At 41.7% G+C, this 15,503-nt stretch overlaps 1 long non-coding RNA gene across 3 annotated transcripts; it reads left to right on the top strand.

Moving 5' to 3' along the window:
- Window positions 1-3,080: 3,080 nt before the first annotated feature.
- Window positions 3,081-15,256, top strand: LOC101690050. Of its 3 annotated transcripts, XR_006605522.1 has the most exons (6): window positions 3,081-3,126; window positions 7,578-7,753; window positions 9,317-9,435; window positions 10,372-10,436; window positions 13,347-13,511; window positions 14,527-15,256. It is a non-coding gene; the product is annotated as an uncharacterized LOC101690050 (long non-coding RNA). The 3 variants fall into 3 exon arrangements; XR_001181958.2 differs by lacking the exon at window positions 3,081-3,126 and having other exon boundaries at window positions 7,365-7,753; window positions 10,372-10,697; XR_006605523.1 differs by lacking the exons at window positions 3,081-3,126; window positions 9,317-9,435 and having other exon boundaries at window positions 7,365-7,753.
- The last annotated feature ends 247 nt before the right edge of the window (window positions 15,257-15,503 follow it).

The following is a 15,503-nucleotide window of genomic DNA, read 5'->3' as shown; positions in this document are numbered from 1 at the left end:
AGCGGCTGGGGTCCGAGTGTGCAGGACCGTGGAGGATAGACGGGTCCTAGGAGCTGAAGCTTAGCTGGGAGTTAGAGGATCCCGAGAGAGGGTGTCGAGAGTCTTCGGAGTGGGTGGGGATGAAGACAGTTCAACTGCTGCACAGCCACTGGGGCCTTCATCCCTGCACCCTCAGCCCAAGGCCTTGGCGATTGTTCCTACTCCTGTCCCTTTAGACTTGAGTCTTATTAGGTTTTCAAATTCAAAACCTAATAGGTTTGCAAATTCAAATTCAAATTGTGAGGATTCGGGTTTTGTTTGTGCTTTGATTCTTCATCCATTATTCCCTTAAGGTGTAGTATTCTGCTGTGGGTACATTCATTTAGGTGTTTATTGAGTGCCTACTGTGCACCGGGAACTGGGCTAGGTGTGGGATAGGGCAATGAGCTTACATTGTAGAGAGAGGGTCCAACAATAAACGAATGAGCGATTGAGTATCTGATGTAAAAGAAAGCAATGAAAATGCAGCGGCAATTGAGCAAATTTAAAGTATCCTCTTTTCCTTGCTCCAAAATGTAGCCCAGCCCTTTCTAGTTATCCTCCTTCTTAAGGTTTGCTCTTAGAGTTGGCACAGCCTATTACCCAGAAACGTAACCAGGTAACTTATAATTATTGATAGCACCCCCTTTTTAGTCTCAGAAGTGGTTGATATGGGTGGATAAGTTGGGGGTCATCCTACACCGCTCACAGTTATCTTTAAGGTGTGAGAGCTTCCCAAGTTCTAGAAAGACTTCTGGAACACTGGCCATTTGTTCAAAAAGGAATTGCTTTGGCACAGCAGGCACAGGGCTAGACAGGGAATATATAACGGTAGAAAGTGAGCAGGGTCCCTAGTCTCATGGAGCTTACAGTTTGGTAGTGGGGCAGAATCTAATAATAACATTAATAAATGCATAAACTATGGTATGCTGCTGAAAGGGAACCTTACAGTGGTTGGTAAGTAGGGCTAGAGGGTCACTGAACTTCTCCCTGAAGTTTTGGGAAGGTGTTTGAAGAATGAAGAAGAGCAATCCATGCCCTGGAACAGCGTGTGAAAAGACTCTGAGGCAAGAGGGACTGAAAGGAGGCAAGCAGGAGTAAAAAGCTGAAGAGCAGGGAAGTGAGGCTGGAGAGCAGGCTGGGTATCCAGTAGGGAAATTTGGAATGCTGAGTGTACTGGTTTGCTAGGGCTGGCATAAAAATTACCTCTAATTCAGTGGTTTAAAACAAGAAAAATTTACGGTGTGCCTGGCTGGCTGGATCAGTGGAGCATGAGACCCTTGATCATTTTGAGTTTGAGTCCCACGTTGGATATAGAGATTGCTTTAAATCTTAAAAAAAAAAAAAAAAAATTCTCTCACAGTTCTGGAGGTCAGAAGTCTGAAATCAGGACCACACTGTCTCTGAAGGTTCTAGGGGAGAATCCTTCCTTGCTTCTTTCAGTCCCTGCTGCTTCCAGACATTCCTTGGCTTCAGGGTGCGTATCTCTGGTCTCTGCCTCCATCTTCATAGGACCCTCCCTTCTGTCTTATAAGATAACTTGTCATTGGATTTAGGGCCCACCCAGATAGTCCAGGCTGATCTCATGTCAAGGTTCTTAATTGTAAGTAGGGGTGCCTGGGCAGCTCAACTGGCTAAACAGCTGCCTGCGTTAAGGTCTTGATCCCAGGGTCCTGGGATGGAGTCCCATGTCGGGTTCTCTGCTCAGGGGGGAGCCTGCTGCTCCCTCTGCCTGTTGCTTCCCTTGCTTGTGCTTTCTCTCTCTCTCTCAAATAAAGAAATATTACAAATCAAAACAAAAAAGATTCTTAATTGTAGCTGCAATGACCCTTTTTCCAAATGAGGTCATATTTGGGGTTAGGGGTTGGACATACCTTTTCTGGGGCCACCATTCAACCCACTATACTGACTGACATTGTGGAGAAAAGAGACTTGACTTGGTGGGAAATTAGTTATTAATAAACCTATTCCTTGACCTATTAAGTAGGGTAAGAACTCCATGTAAACTATGAATTTGGGGCACCTGTATGGCTCAGTTGGTTAAGCATCTGCCTTCAGCTCAGGTCATGATACCAGGGTCCTAGGATAACACAGGGCTCCCTGTTCAGTGGGGAGCCTGCTTCTCCCTCTCCCTCTGCCTGTTGCCCCCCCTGCTTGTGCGCTCGCTCGCTCTCTGTCAGAAAAATAAAATTTTAAAAAAGTCTTTAGGGCGCCTGGGTGGCTCAGTGGGTTGGGTCGCTTCCTTGGGCTCAGGTCATGATCCCAGGGTCCTAGAATCAAGCCCCACATCGGGCTCTCTGCTCATTGGGGAGCCTGCTTCCCTCTCTCTCTCTCTGCCTGCCTCTCCATCTACTTGTGATTTCTCTCTGTCAAATAAATAAATAAAATCTTTAAAAAAATCTTTAAACTATGAACTTACTTAGTTAAAAATATATGTATTTGTATGTCCATATATAAATGGGATTGTTTTCTAGGTGGAGACATTATACTCTGATTTTTACTTTCTTCTTACGTTTGGTCATGTCAGATTATTTTTGAAATCCATTTTTTAATTGGAAAAATCCTACAACGCTCTTTATAGTTCGAGGAAAAGCTTTTGTCGAATTATATGAAAAGACTTACATTGCATGAGAAGTGGGTTTTTTCCTGTTCCTATTGATGGAGGTTTCTGAGGAAAGGGTTTTAAACTGTGAAAGAAGGTTCATTTAGACTCTTGAACTTTAAAAATAGCTGGAATTGGGGGCACCTGGGTGGCTCAGTTGGTTAAGTGGCTGATGCCTGATTTCAGCTCAGGTCATGATCTCAGGATGGTGGGGTTGAGATGCTTGAGATTCTCTGCTTCTCCTTCCTCTCTCCTTCCCTTCCCCTCCCTTTTACATACTCTTTCTCTCAAATGAATAAATAAGTAAAAATCTTTTAAAAAGTAGCTGGAATTGATTTAAGATTTTATTTTTTTATTTGACAGAGATCACAAGGAGGCAGAGAGAGGGAGAGGAGCAGAGAGCCCGATGTGGGGCTTGATCCCAGGACCCTGGGATCATGACCTGAGCCGAAGGCAGAGACTTAACCTACTGAGCCACCCAGGCTCTCTGCTGGAATTGATTTAAAGTAAGTTGTGGAAATGGTGACTGTGAGGAGATGGACACGTTAATTATTTTGACTATAGTGGTCATTTCACTGCGTATATATGTGTATGTTTATCAAATCATCATACACCTTAAATGTGTGTATTTTTTATTTAAGAGTTTAGTTGTAGAGCCATAATTATTTATATTACAGAAAAGTATATGCTCTTCTTGTTTCTGAATATGAAGTGTAAAGAAGGGTAAGTGAGCTGCTATCTAGTTGGAAGGCCTGAGGAGGAACACAGTCAGGCATGGACAATGAAAGAAGGTTATACAATGTCAGTGCAGGTCCTCAAACTAGCTGAGAAGAGTAACTGATGAAACCATATTTTTTCCTTTCCTTGACGTTTTGAAGTACTTTAAAGAAGTAGGGAAGAGGCTTAGGTCAAGACTTAATACCCTGCCTGTCACCAGACTCACAAATATATACATATTTACTCTAGGTCCTAGAATTTAGCGAGGTGACATTTAGTAAATCAATCATTGCTTTGAGACACCAAATGGTATCTTACAGGCTTGGGAAAGTTAATGTTCTTTCCAAATCACTAGGAAACTCCCAAGGAGTATACCATTGGCAAAATCTGACAATAATTTATAGCAGAGTTTAATACATTGTCCTTTGCAGAAACTGCTTCCTTTCCATTTAATACATTTTTAAAAATTACAGTCTATCCTCACCACAAAAAAGAAATAACTGATTGAAAATTAAATTGTACTTGGGTATGTGTGAGTATCTTAAAATCTATGCCATGAAAATACTTTGAAGAAACAAATTCAGAGTTAATGAAGTCACCTGACCGTGAATCTCTCTTAATGTTGGGAGCTCACTCCCCAACAGATGGTGCTAGCTCTCCTCTAGTTAGAGCTGCTCTGGTCTACCCTTTCTTAAAATGTACCATGCATGAACTTGAAGGTGAAGGGTGATGTGGTAATTTGCTTAGAATGTATTGTAAACTTTCTTCTGTTGCCCCAAACTTCAGCTTATAAGACATTATTCCAACAATCCAGTTGAAACATCTATGATTGTATCTTCTTAGGAAGTTGATTTCTTCCACAGTAGCTGTAGGAAATCATTTAAAAGGTCATTTATATGATAACAATGGATGGTATTTAACTTTTTCAGAAACATTGGCTTACAGAAGGCCTGTCACTTACCTGCATATTCCCCCAAAATGACACTCGGTCTTGAAAATGTTAGAGGTGTGTGCTTTTTCCTAACCTAATTAATTTAGCAATTGTTTAGTGGTGATCTACTGTATGTTAACCATAGTGCTAGGAACTGGGGATGAAAATAGAAGTAATGCTTTATAATTCTGAGAGACCCAGCCCAGTGTAAGTCAAATATTTTCATATATCCTACGAGATTTTTGCTATGATGTACTTTTTAACTGGAACAGGCTTATTATTTTTCTTTAAATTAGCTTACTTTTTAAAAAATAAGATTATTTATTTATTTGACAAACAGAGATCACAAGTAGGCAGGCAGAGAGAGAGGAGGAAGCAGGCTCCCCGCTGAGCAGAGAGCCCGATGTGGGGCTCCATCCCAGGACCCCAGAATCATGACCTGAGCTCAAGGCAGAGGCTTTAACCCACTGAGCCACCGAGGCACCCCTAACTTACTTTTGTTTTAAAAGAACATTCTATCACCAGTATTAATTTTAGAAGTTTCACAGAGGGTAATCATTACAAAATATCATTTTATTTTAAAAAAATGTAAATTCTAGTCTATTACCTCTATCTATAAGGCTTCCAAGACTGAGGCCTGCTATCTCTTAAAAAGGGAAATTAATCACACGATAGAGAGATGCTAAAGCCACCCCAGCACCAAACTTAAAATGTTTTTCCAAATGTAGATTATTAAAAGGGGGCCAGCTCTCACCCTATGCAATTCAACATTTAATGATATTTAATGCCCCATCAGCTTAACACATAAAGCCATCCGTAGTACCACCAATAGTGAGTGTCCTACATTTTGGGAGACATTCTAACTAGGGAGAGATGCACATGTAAACAAATCATTACAGTACAGTTTCATTAATGGTACATAAAGATTTCAGAGTACTTTGTAGAACGTGACGGAAACAGATTAGCTCTCTGTAGGGAAGGGAGGCTGCAAGTTATTGTAAAGAAAATCGATGTTTGAGCCATTTATTGAAGGGTGAGTATAAATTGACTGAGGAATAGTAAAAACAAGGCACTTCAGAGAAAGTGAACTAGCTGAGCGAAGGCACAGTGTGGTAGGAATAGTGTGCTGTGCTGAACTAATAAGAGGGGAAGGAAGAAGGAATGCTGAAGAGTTTGGAATGGAGATTAGGAGCTAAATGTCAGGAGGCTGTGTGTGTGTGTGTGTGTGTGTGTGTGTGTGTGTGTGCGCGCGCACCAAGGAGCTTTGTCTTAATTCTTTCAGTAATGGGATTCCATCAAAAGTTTTTACACAGGGGGGACGCCTGGGTGGCTCAGTTGGTTGAGTGGCTGCCTTCAGCTCAGGTCATGATCCCGGCGTTCCTGGGATCGAGTCCCACATCGGGCTCCTTACTCAGCGGGGAGCCTGCTTCTCTCTCTGTCTCTTCCTGCCATTCTGTCTGCATGTGCTCGCGCGCTCTCTCTCTCTCTGACAAATAAATAAATAAAATCTTAAAAAAAAAAAAAAGATTTAAAAAAAAAAGTTTTTACACAGGGGATTAATAAAATCATATCTACATTTTATAAGGATGGTTCTGACAGATGCACAGGATGGATTACAGAGAGTAGTGAAGTAGAGCTTGGGACAAGCAGATCAGTTAAAAGTCTATTGCATGTAAATATAAGTATATATATATATATATATTTATAAAGATATTATGTATTTGAGAGAGAGCTAGCATGCACAAAAGTGTGTTTGAGTGGTGGGGGGTGCATAGGGAGAGGGAGAAGCAGACTTCCCCACTCAGCAGGGAGCCTGATATGGGCTTGATTCCAGGATCCTGAGATCATGACCTGAGCTGCAGGCAGATGCTTAACCAACTGGGCCACCCATGTGTCCCTGAAATATATTTTCTCCTTAAAAAATATTTCTTAAATTTAAAAAGAAAATTTCTTAAATCAGAGAAAGAAATATATGGAATCTTAAAATATATGGAATCTTAAAAATAAAAGAAATGGATCTCATAGATATGGAGAACACTGGTGGCTTCCAGAGGCAGGGAATGGTGATTGGGCAAAATGGGTGCAGAAGGTCGAAAGGTACAAACTTTGAGTTATAAGAAAGTAAGTCCTGGGGATGTACTGTACAGCATGGTGGCTATAATTAACTATACTCTATTGTATGTTGAAAGTTCCTAATAAAGAAGACCTTAAAAGTTCTCATCACAAGAGAACAAAAATTTGTAACTGTGCGGTGATGGATATTAACTATACTTTTTTTTTTAAGATTTTATTTATTTATTTGACAGAGAGAGATCACAAGTAGACAGAGAGGCAGGCAGAGAGAGAGGGAAGCAGGCTCCCTGCTGAGCAGAGAGCCTGATGCAGGACTCGATCCCAGGACTCTGAGATCATGACCTGAGCCAAAGGCAGAGGCTTAACCCACTGAGCCACCCCGGCACCCAGATATTAACTATACTTATTGTGGTGATCATTTTTTCATATATACACATATCAAATCATTATGTTATATACCTAAAACTAACACAGTGTTGTATGTCAATTATATCTCAATTTTTAAAAAAGATATTTCTTAGCTTTGTCCACGGAAAAGACTTAGAGACAATGACCAGCTCAGTGGCATTCAGCATCCCCAGAGCCCACACTCTAGTCTCTATTATTTTTCCTTAAAGGAACCATGACTTTGGAAGCGTACCTAATACCAGGTCTAGGGCAGGAAATGAACAAAATAAGCCTTGGATATCTTGTCATATCAGAAAGAAAGAAGCCATCAAAGTCTCCTGGGGGAAAAGGATTCGAAAGACAACACTGGCTAAAGAGGGGACAATTTAAATATCAATCAGAATAGTAACTACAATGAATTAAAACATATCAAATATTTTTAAGTATACAAGTTCATAATTATACTAAAAAACATGTCTAATTGATCACCTTTTGAGGTTTTTTTAGAGAGGAAGTGGGGAGGGGTTTGTGGGAGGAGCACAGGCAGAGGGAGAGACAGAACCTTAAACAGGCTCTATGCCCAGCACAGAGCCAAATGCTGGGCTCCATCTCCCAACCTTGAGATCATGACCTGGGCAGAAATCAACATCCCTTAACCGAGTGAGCCATGTAGGTGCTCCAACAAGAAGCTTTTTTTAAATTGACTCTCTCCTTACCCTGGATTAGCTCCCCAGTAGACTGCCCAGGTTGGCAGGATGAAATATTTCCAGGTATTACTAGGGGAAGTTTGTTATGGAGCTGGCATGAGGGCTGGTGGAGGCATGACAACTCAGCAGAATTCTGTTCTAGGCTTTCAGTGCTATGGAAGGACATCAGACCACTGTAGAGCTTGGCTTCAGGTGTCCTTGGGAAACCACAAGTGGTGGTGGTACAGCCACAAACCGGCTGGATGATGGGAATCTGGACCCTGTCCTCCGTGGTCTCCAGCTGGCATCAGCGGTGTATGCATCTGTCATCCGCCTTTGGTGAGTCTCATATTTGTTTAGACTTGTCCAGTTGGCTAGAAGCTGGCTTTACATGAAATGGAGAATGCTGCTTTCACAAACACTGGCTCAACATGTCAAAAATACCAGCTGCAGTAATTCAAGATAGTATCAACTCTTTGACAAGCCTGGCTTTGTTCAAAAGGGGAATGCAGGGATTGAGTCATCTTTGGAGGACACTAGCCTAAAGAAAGAGTCATCAACAATTCAGAGCCTGGTGGACACCTATGGGAAGCAGAAGAGAACACACCTGAACATGATGGAGGAAATCATTTCCCTAATAAAAGAACTTAAGGAAGAAAGATCCAGACACATAAGACAAGAAGAGATGATGGCTGAAGTTCTAAGAATGACCTGGTCACGGAGTTAAGAGTCACCATATCTCAATAAGCATTTCCAGCCAATAGCTCCCTCATTATCCCTCCCAAGGGTGGGTGTGGTCTAAAAGCAGAGCTGCTTTTTCCTTCTATTCAGGTCTCCTGTGCTGCCAGGAGGCAGCCACCTACCTACGCTCCAATGTGAGGTTCATTACTGCCCTGATCCAAGGAAATAGTACCTGTGGAGACCTCCTTTTCCTTCTCATTTCCTGGGAAGCAGTTCCCTCCCTTCTTTTTGGGCTGGAGTCTCTCTTCCACCTCCAAAATCCTAAAAAATGGGTGCTCTTTTGAGGTTAATCCAGTTTTCAAATGAACCACCTATTGGAGCCAACATCAGAAGCTCCAGACTTTTAAAATGATGTCTCTTCAAAAGGAATTTTAATCTCATTCATCGGCATTTTAAATGTCAATTAAGGAACCATTCTTTTTGATCAAAGTAACATCCATTAGAACTTAAGTTCTCAGAATACTAGTTTTTTGGTTTTTTTTTTAAGATTTATTCACTTATTTGGAGAGGGGAGGGGCAGAGGGAGAGAGAGAAAAGGGAGGGAGAACCTCAAGCAGACTCCCCACTGAGTGCAGAGCCCACGTGGGGCTTAAAACCAGGACCTTGAGATCATGATCTGAACCAAAATCAAGAGTCAGATGCTTAACTGACTGAGCCACCTAGGTGCTCCTTCAGAATATAACTATAATAATATATATATAATTGGACATATTTATATATTTTTTATAATTTTATATTTTTATAATTATACATTTTAAAATAATTTTATTATTTTTATATAATCTTATAAAGTTGTTTTTTTTTAAAGATTTTATTTGTTTATTTGACAGAGATCATAAGCAGGCAGAGAGGCAGGAAGAGAAAGCAGGCTCCCTGCTGAGCAGGGAGCCCGATGCAGGGCTTGATCCCAGGACCCTGAGATCATGATCTGAGCCGAAGGCAGAGGCTTAACCCACTGAGCCACCCAGGTGCCCCTATTTTATTTTTCGTTAAACATTGTATAGATACTGTGTTTTATTTGATTACATGTGCAGTTTATCAATGGTATACAATTCCAAGTGGATTCTATAGAGCTCTTCAGAGGGTCCCAGGTAGGACTGACCCCTAGCTGTGTCTCGTAATTCAGTAATACACATTTTTTTGGCTTTCTCTTTTTGCCAGTGTCACTCCCCTGTTTTCTGGCATTATCTTCCAAAGAAGTCACCTGCCCTTATGAGTCCCTGCCTCTGCTTCCAGGGGAAATGAAACAAAGGCATTGAATGTACATCCAACCATCCTAGGTAAAACTTGCCTTCTACTACTAGGGTTGTAGTTAATGTGGACATTGCCGTCAGTAAATGAGGCTTAGTCACGTCTCTTGTCTCTTAGTCACGTCTCATGGGGACAATGTCATCCCCAGATGGCAGGTGCCTCTGGCCCATGAATTCTCTAGAGCCCTCCCATGCAGTCTGTGCCTTCTCACATGTTCCTGAGTGTATCAGTCACGTTAAATTCAGTGAGATTGACTGAGCTGCGCCTTGCTTACTCCATTGTTTCTCTGTATCACCCAGAAAAGTACTGCAATCCTTGGTTATAGTTGTCCCTCCATAGCAGTGGGAGTCAACCAGTGTTTGGCACCAAGCTAGTAATTCGTTTTCAGTAGGACAGCGGTGAGTGGGTGCGTTGGATAATTTTAGGAGCTGAGAGACTGGAGTAATTCTGCACTTAAGCTAATCCCGGTTTGTGTCAGAGACCATCTCATGAGAGCTAGGTGTGCCCCATCAGTCTTGGGGTCTATGATAAACAACAAGGTAGAACATTGTCCAACACAGGACACTGAATACGAGCAGTCTTTTTTTTTTTTTTTAAGTCACCTGCAGCCTCTGAGGCCAAGATATGCCATTGAACTGAGAGTTTTAGGATTAGAACAGGTGTCCGGTACTGGTATCTCAAGGAATGATGCTCACAGGCTCTTAGACTGGGAATAGGGTGGATGTGGCAGAGACATTCTTCAAAAGTCTACTGATTCTTGGCTCTCTGTCTTTATTTAAGAGAAAAAAACATCAAAAAAGAAAAATGATTGGAAGCTTGGCTGAGTGTGCTAACTCGTGGCTTCACTGTACTGTGCTTTCCCTTAGGTCTTACTTTGTAGGCACCCCAATATTAGCATCTGTGGCTTTTTTCTCCTGGGCTTGTTTTTTTAAAATTTGTTTTGTTGTTGTTGGTCTATTTTTCAGGAGAGAGATCCTTTCTGTCCTCCTGTGGAAGGTTCAGACCTGGCTGCTGTCATTCTAGGAGCTGAGTAAGGACATGGCACTAAAGGCTCTCACAGCTCAATACACAGAATTTAACTTAACCTCCCGTTTTTACCATTTGCCTTACTTCCCTGAAATACCCCTGAAGCTGGAGCTCTGTTTTAACTTCTCCAGCGAGAATGCCTGTCTTCTTCTGTCGGAATGGGAAGGATTTAGCTGCCTGGAAGCACCACCATAGAGCCGGCATCTGGAGCACTAGCTGCTCCTTATATGGGCTTATGACTCGTCTTGTCACCTCAAAGTGACAGGTGCCTCCAATGTCACAGTTGTTTTGTCTTGCCTTTTGGCTTTTCTGACTGCCAGTGCTGAAATTTCAGCTTTATCTGCTTTGTGAAGTCTCCATACCTCCTCCTGCTTGCCATTTTCCATGTTGTGTTCTAGCAGCAAATTACCTCTCGGAAAGAACGTTTCTCAGCTTCCCTTGCATCTAGTTGCATCTAGTTGGGGAAACAGGACCAAGTTCTGGCCAAAGACACATAGAAGGAAAAAGACACATAGAGACCCCCCGGAGTGCCCCCTTAAAGTGATGGATACTCCTTTTACTATTCTCCCTCCTTCTTACTGCCTGGAATGTGGGCACAAGGGCGGGAACACCAGGAATTATCTTGAACTCACGAGGAAACCTTGTGGAAGAAAGCTGTGTAGTAAAATAGAGATACAGGAGCCTTGGTTTCTGGTGGCTGCAGGTTTGCCCTGGAGTAACACCAGAAATAAAATGCTGTAAGTTGGGCTGTAGGGTTAGATGCTGCTGTGTCTAATCTTAGCTCATTCATCTTTTATCCTACCCCTTTAACCAAATCTTTGATGGTGGCAAGAGGCAGGACGAACAATTGTCAAAGTTGCTAAAATAGTGAGCAACCCAAACTTGCTCCTCAAACCACCTGAATGAGATCCCCACCTTCCAAATCAGAGTGTCCTCTGTGCAGTGATACCACTAAGTAGGACGAAAAAACATCTACAATTTGGGGGACTTGATGTTTTCTACAGGTTAGGGCACTCATCTAAGAAAAAGAAGACAAAATTAGATAGGCGTTTAGGGGTTCGCTAGAAGCAGAGCCTGAGATGGAGATTCCTGAGCAAGTAATTTATCAAGGGCTGGCTCTCAGGAAATTGTTGGGGAGTGAGGGATGCAGGAGAGGGCCAGAGAAGCTAGGCAAAGGTGTGGTTTCAGAAGATATCTAGCCTTGGCCTGACCTCCTGGGGAGGCTCTGGAATGTATGTTACCCTGCTAGAAGACAAGGGTTTTAGGCCCCAGCATCATTCAGTCATGGAGGTGGTCCAGCATCCCAGTCATCTCTAGGGAAGTGGCTCCCCGAAGCTACAGGTGGTCAGCTGCAGCAGGGTGCAGATGTGAGTCCTTAGTAATCAATACTTGCAGCAGCCGCGATGGGTGCACTGTCTTGCTGGAGGGAATTAAGTCAGGAGGCCAGGTACAAAACGAAAGAATGGAAATAGTCATTTTAAATTTTTTAAAGTCCCTCCCCCTGCTCTTGTGCTCTTTCTCACTCTCTTCCTCTCCAATAAATAAATATAATCTTTAAAAATGTGGGGAGGGGCCTGAATGGCTTAGTTATCTGCCTTCAGCTCAGGTCACAATCCCAGCGTCCTGGAATCGAGTCCTCCCGCATTGGGCTTTCTGCTCAGTGTGGAATCTGCTTCTCTCTCACTCTATTCTGTGCTCTCATGCACTCTTGACCTCTCAAATAAATGAATAAACTCTTCTTTAAAAATAAATTTTAAAAATAAGATTTTTTAAAGTTGGGGTGCCTGGCTGGCTCTATCAATAGAGCATGGGACTGTTGATCTCAAGGTTGGAGTTTGAGCCCCATGTTGGGCATAGAGATTATTTAATAAAAGAAAATTTTAAATTTTTAAAATTGATAAAAATTGTAAATATCAGAAAATCCAGGAAAAAAATTATGTATTATGGGTACCCAAAATCTCTCTATAACACTATTTCTCCTTTTTTGCTTTTCTGCATAGACTTTGATCTCTCTTTCTCTCTCTTTTTTTTAGTAGGCTTCATGCCCAGCATGGAGCCCAACATGACATGGGGCTTGAACTTATAACCTTAAGATCAAAACCTAAGCTGACGAGTCAGATACTTAACCCACTGAACCACCCAGGCACACACCTCTTTCTCTCTTTTTTTTAAGTAGTCTCTGTACCCAACATGGGGCTCGAACTCACAACCCTCAGATCAAGAGTCACATGTTCTACTGACTAAGCCAGCCGGGCAACCTTGATCTCTTCCTCATATGACAGTGGTTTGCAATATTGGATGATTATATAAGGATGATTTAGTTTAGTGTGATTGTTTAAACTTGTTTTTTTATTACTGATAATTTGGAAAATATTTTTTTTTAAAGATTTTATTTATTTATTTGACAAAAAGAGATCACAAGTAGATAGAGAGGCAGGCAGAGAGAGAGGAGGAAGCAGGCTCTCCGCTGAGCAGAGAGCCTGATGCGGGGCTCGATCCCAGGACCCCGGGATTACAACCTGAGCCGAAGGCAGAGGCTTAACCCACTGAGCCACCCAGATGCCCCTGGAATTCATGACTAGTAATGTCATGTATATTTTTAGAATTATTGTCAAATATAGTAAAGCCTCTGTCACATACGAACTGTAAGATTTAAAGACATTTCAAGTTTTCTTGGGAAGTGATAACCCTTAAATCTTTTTGAGTAGGGGGTGCCTGGGTGGCTCAGTCGTTAAGCATCTGCCTTTGGCTCAGGTAAAGATCCTGGAGTCCTGGGATCGAGCCCTGCATCGGGCACCCTGCTTGCCGGGAAGCCTGTTTCTCCCTCTCCCACTCCCCCTGCTTGTATTCCCTCTCTCACTCTCTCTCTGTCAAATAAATAATAAGATCTTTTTCAAAAAATCTTTTTGAATAGGCCACAGACATCAGCCAGTTTGTCTGCCACGTCCTGTCTCAGTGGAATAGAATGAGTTTTATGTTATCCTTATTGATGCCAGTATTTTGCATTAAATCAAGAGTCAATTAATCTTCTCCTAATGAGTGACATGTCATCAGCCTTTGTGAAGACAAGATGCATCAGGTATGCTAAGACACAATCCAGTACTTTGCAATGCATATATAACATATTACTTCAAGACAGATGTACTCATTGTGTAGAGTCCTGCTAAGTGTGTACACTACAGACAGTAGTTCTGATAAATTCTGTTATGCACAAAAGAGTGGGGAGAAACCATGATACATTTGTAATTGTATTCATCACATTGTTGAGTATATCACTGACAGGATAGAACTTCCTTTTCCACAAGGAAGATGAAAACAGACTCTTGCCGTCTTAATAATTTTGCTTCTCTAGCATTTGGAAGAATTTCCAATAAGTTGACTTCCAATAAACTCCATTCATTTCAAATCTTGTTTCTTCCCCTCTACCCACACACTGTGCATTGGTGGATAAGGTCACATTGCAATAAGACCTCTGTCCCTTCACTTTCATGTGTGACAGGATGCCAGGAGTGTGGGCATAGCAGACAGTAGGGATACTCCTGGAAGCCATTCTGCACCTGGACAGCTACCAATACTTTCCTTTACACAAAAAGACTGCAAAAACACAAAATTATATTCTGGTAAACCCAAACCAAACGTATGCTTAGTTCAACTTTCCATTAAATGGATCCCAACATGCTTATGGCCATTCCAATGTGACATGACCGAGGAAAAGTCAGGATGGAAAGAGATGGTGGTCTTAACTGACTATGATTAAAATACCTTCTTTGAATTTTAGTCAAATATATGATGATGTGAAAGCATTTCTAAGCCCATTTTGGGCCTTGAAGCTTAAGCTTCGTTAAGTTGTGCAGTATCTCTGCCTATGGGTAGGACAGGTAGAATAACACTCAACCCAGGAACATTTAGTTTATTTATGCAGTTGTCACCATGGCACCGGGAAATACAGCAGCCACTATGTCCCAAATGTCCTTGAGATTCAGGAACATTTTTTATCCACAAATTCAACCCTTCTCCTTGATCTTAATCTCTGGTTGTTGCATAAATTTCTCCCAAATTTCACTTCTCTTTCTTCCTCTTTTTTGTGGTTACAGGAATTTCAAATGGTGAAGTCTCATCCTTGTTGTTAGACCTGTGTTTCCAAGAATCTTGCTGATCAAGACACATGCTTACCACGTGAGTTGTGTTCACCCAACTCTGCTAATTCAGCGCAATTTATTTCTAACAAATTAATACACAAAGTATTTTTTTCAAACATATATATCTGCATGATGCTTTAATCATTTGTATCATTTCTAAACAGATGTACTATATATACATTTATACTTGGAAAAATTTGGTGTCTTAAGTACTTATAAATCTTATAAACTTCCTCAGAACAGATTTCTCTTTTGATCAATTCTATATTTCATCATAAATTTAAAAAAAATGTGGCAGTATAGCAGGGGATGGTGGCCAATATCTCTGGTTTGAGCAGCAGAGGCTGAAAGTGGGATCCATTGCTCCAATATTTTTACTTTGCAGACCAGCTGATACTTCTCAGAAGGTGCTTCTGTCAGCTTTTAAGGCTTTTCCACTTCCTTGGGCTTGCTTTCTGATCAGAGTGGTGGACTGCTGAGGCTGATTATCTGTCGCGCGATTTAATTTCCTTGCGTGCACCAATCTCAATACTACTGAAGCTTTACTAATTATTACTGTTTCAGATACCAAGTTGACCAAAGGTGACTAACAAGCACTTGCTGAGTTTCTCTGTTGATTTTAAAAATATACAGTGAAGGGGGCGCCTGGGTGGCTCAGTGGGTTAAAGCCTCTGCCTTCAGCTCAGGTCATGGTCCCAGAGTCCTGGAGTCGAGCCCCGCATCGGGCTCTTTGCTCGGCAGGGAGCCTGCTTTCCCCCTCTCTGTCTGCCTCTCTGCCTACTTGTGATCTCTGTCTTTCAAATAAATAAATAAAATCTTTAAAAAAAATACAGTGAAGCTAATGGGAATATTAGTACTCAAAAGTCAAAAGGGGACATCGGAAGCACTTCATAGAATTTGGAGTTTGAAACTGGAATCTGGTTAAAGTGTGG

This window comes from Mustela putorius, unplaced genomic scaffold, assembly GCF_011764305.1.
Source record: "Mustela putorius furo isolate JIRA1106 unplaced genomic scaffold, ASM1176430v1.1 tig00000166_pilon_pilon_pilon, whole genome shotgun sequence".
In the NCBI taxonomy this organism is placed as follows: domain Eukaryota; kingdom Metazoa; phylum Chordata; class Mammalia; order Carnivora; family Mustelidae; genus Mustela; species Mustela putorius.
Note: the sequence above shows the minus strand (reverse complement) of the source record. Positions and strands in the feature narration are given on the sequence as shown.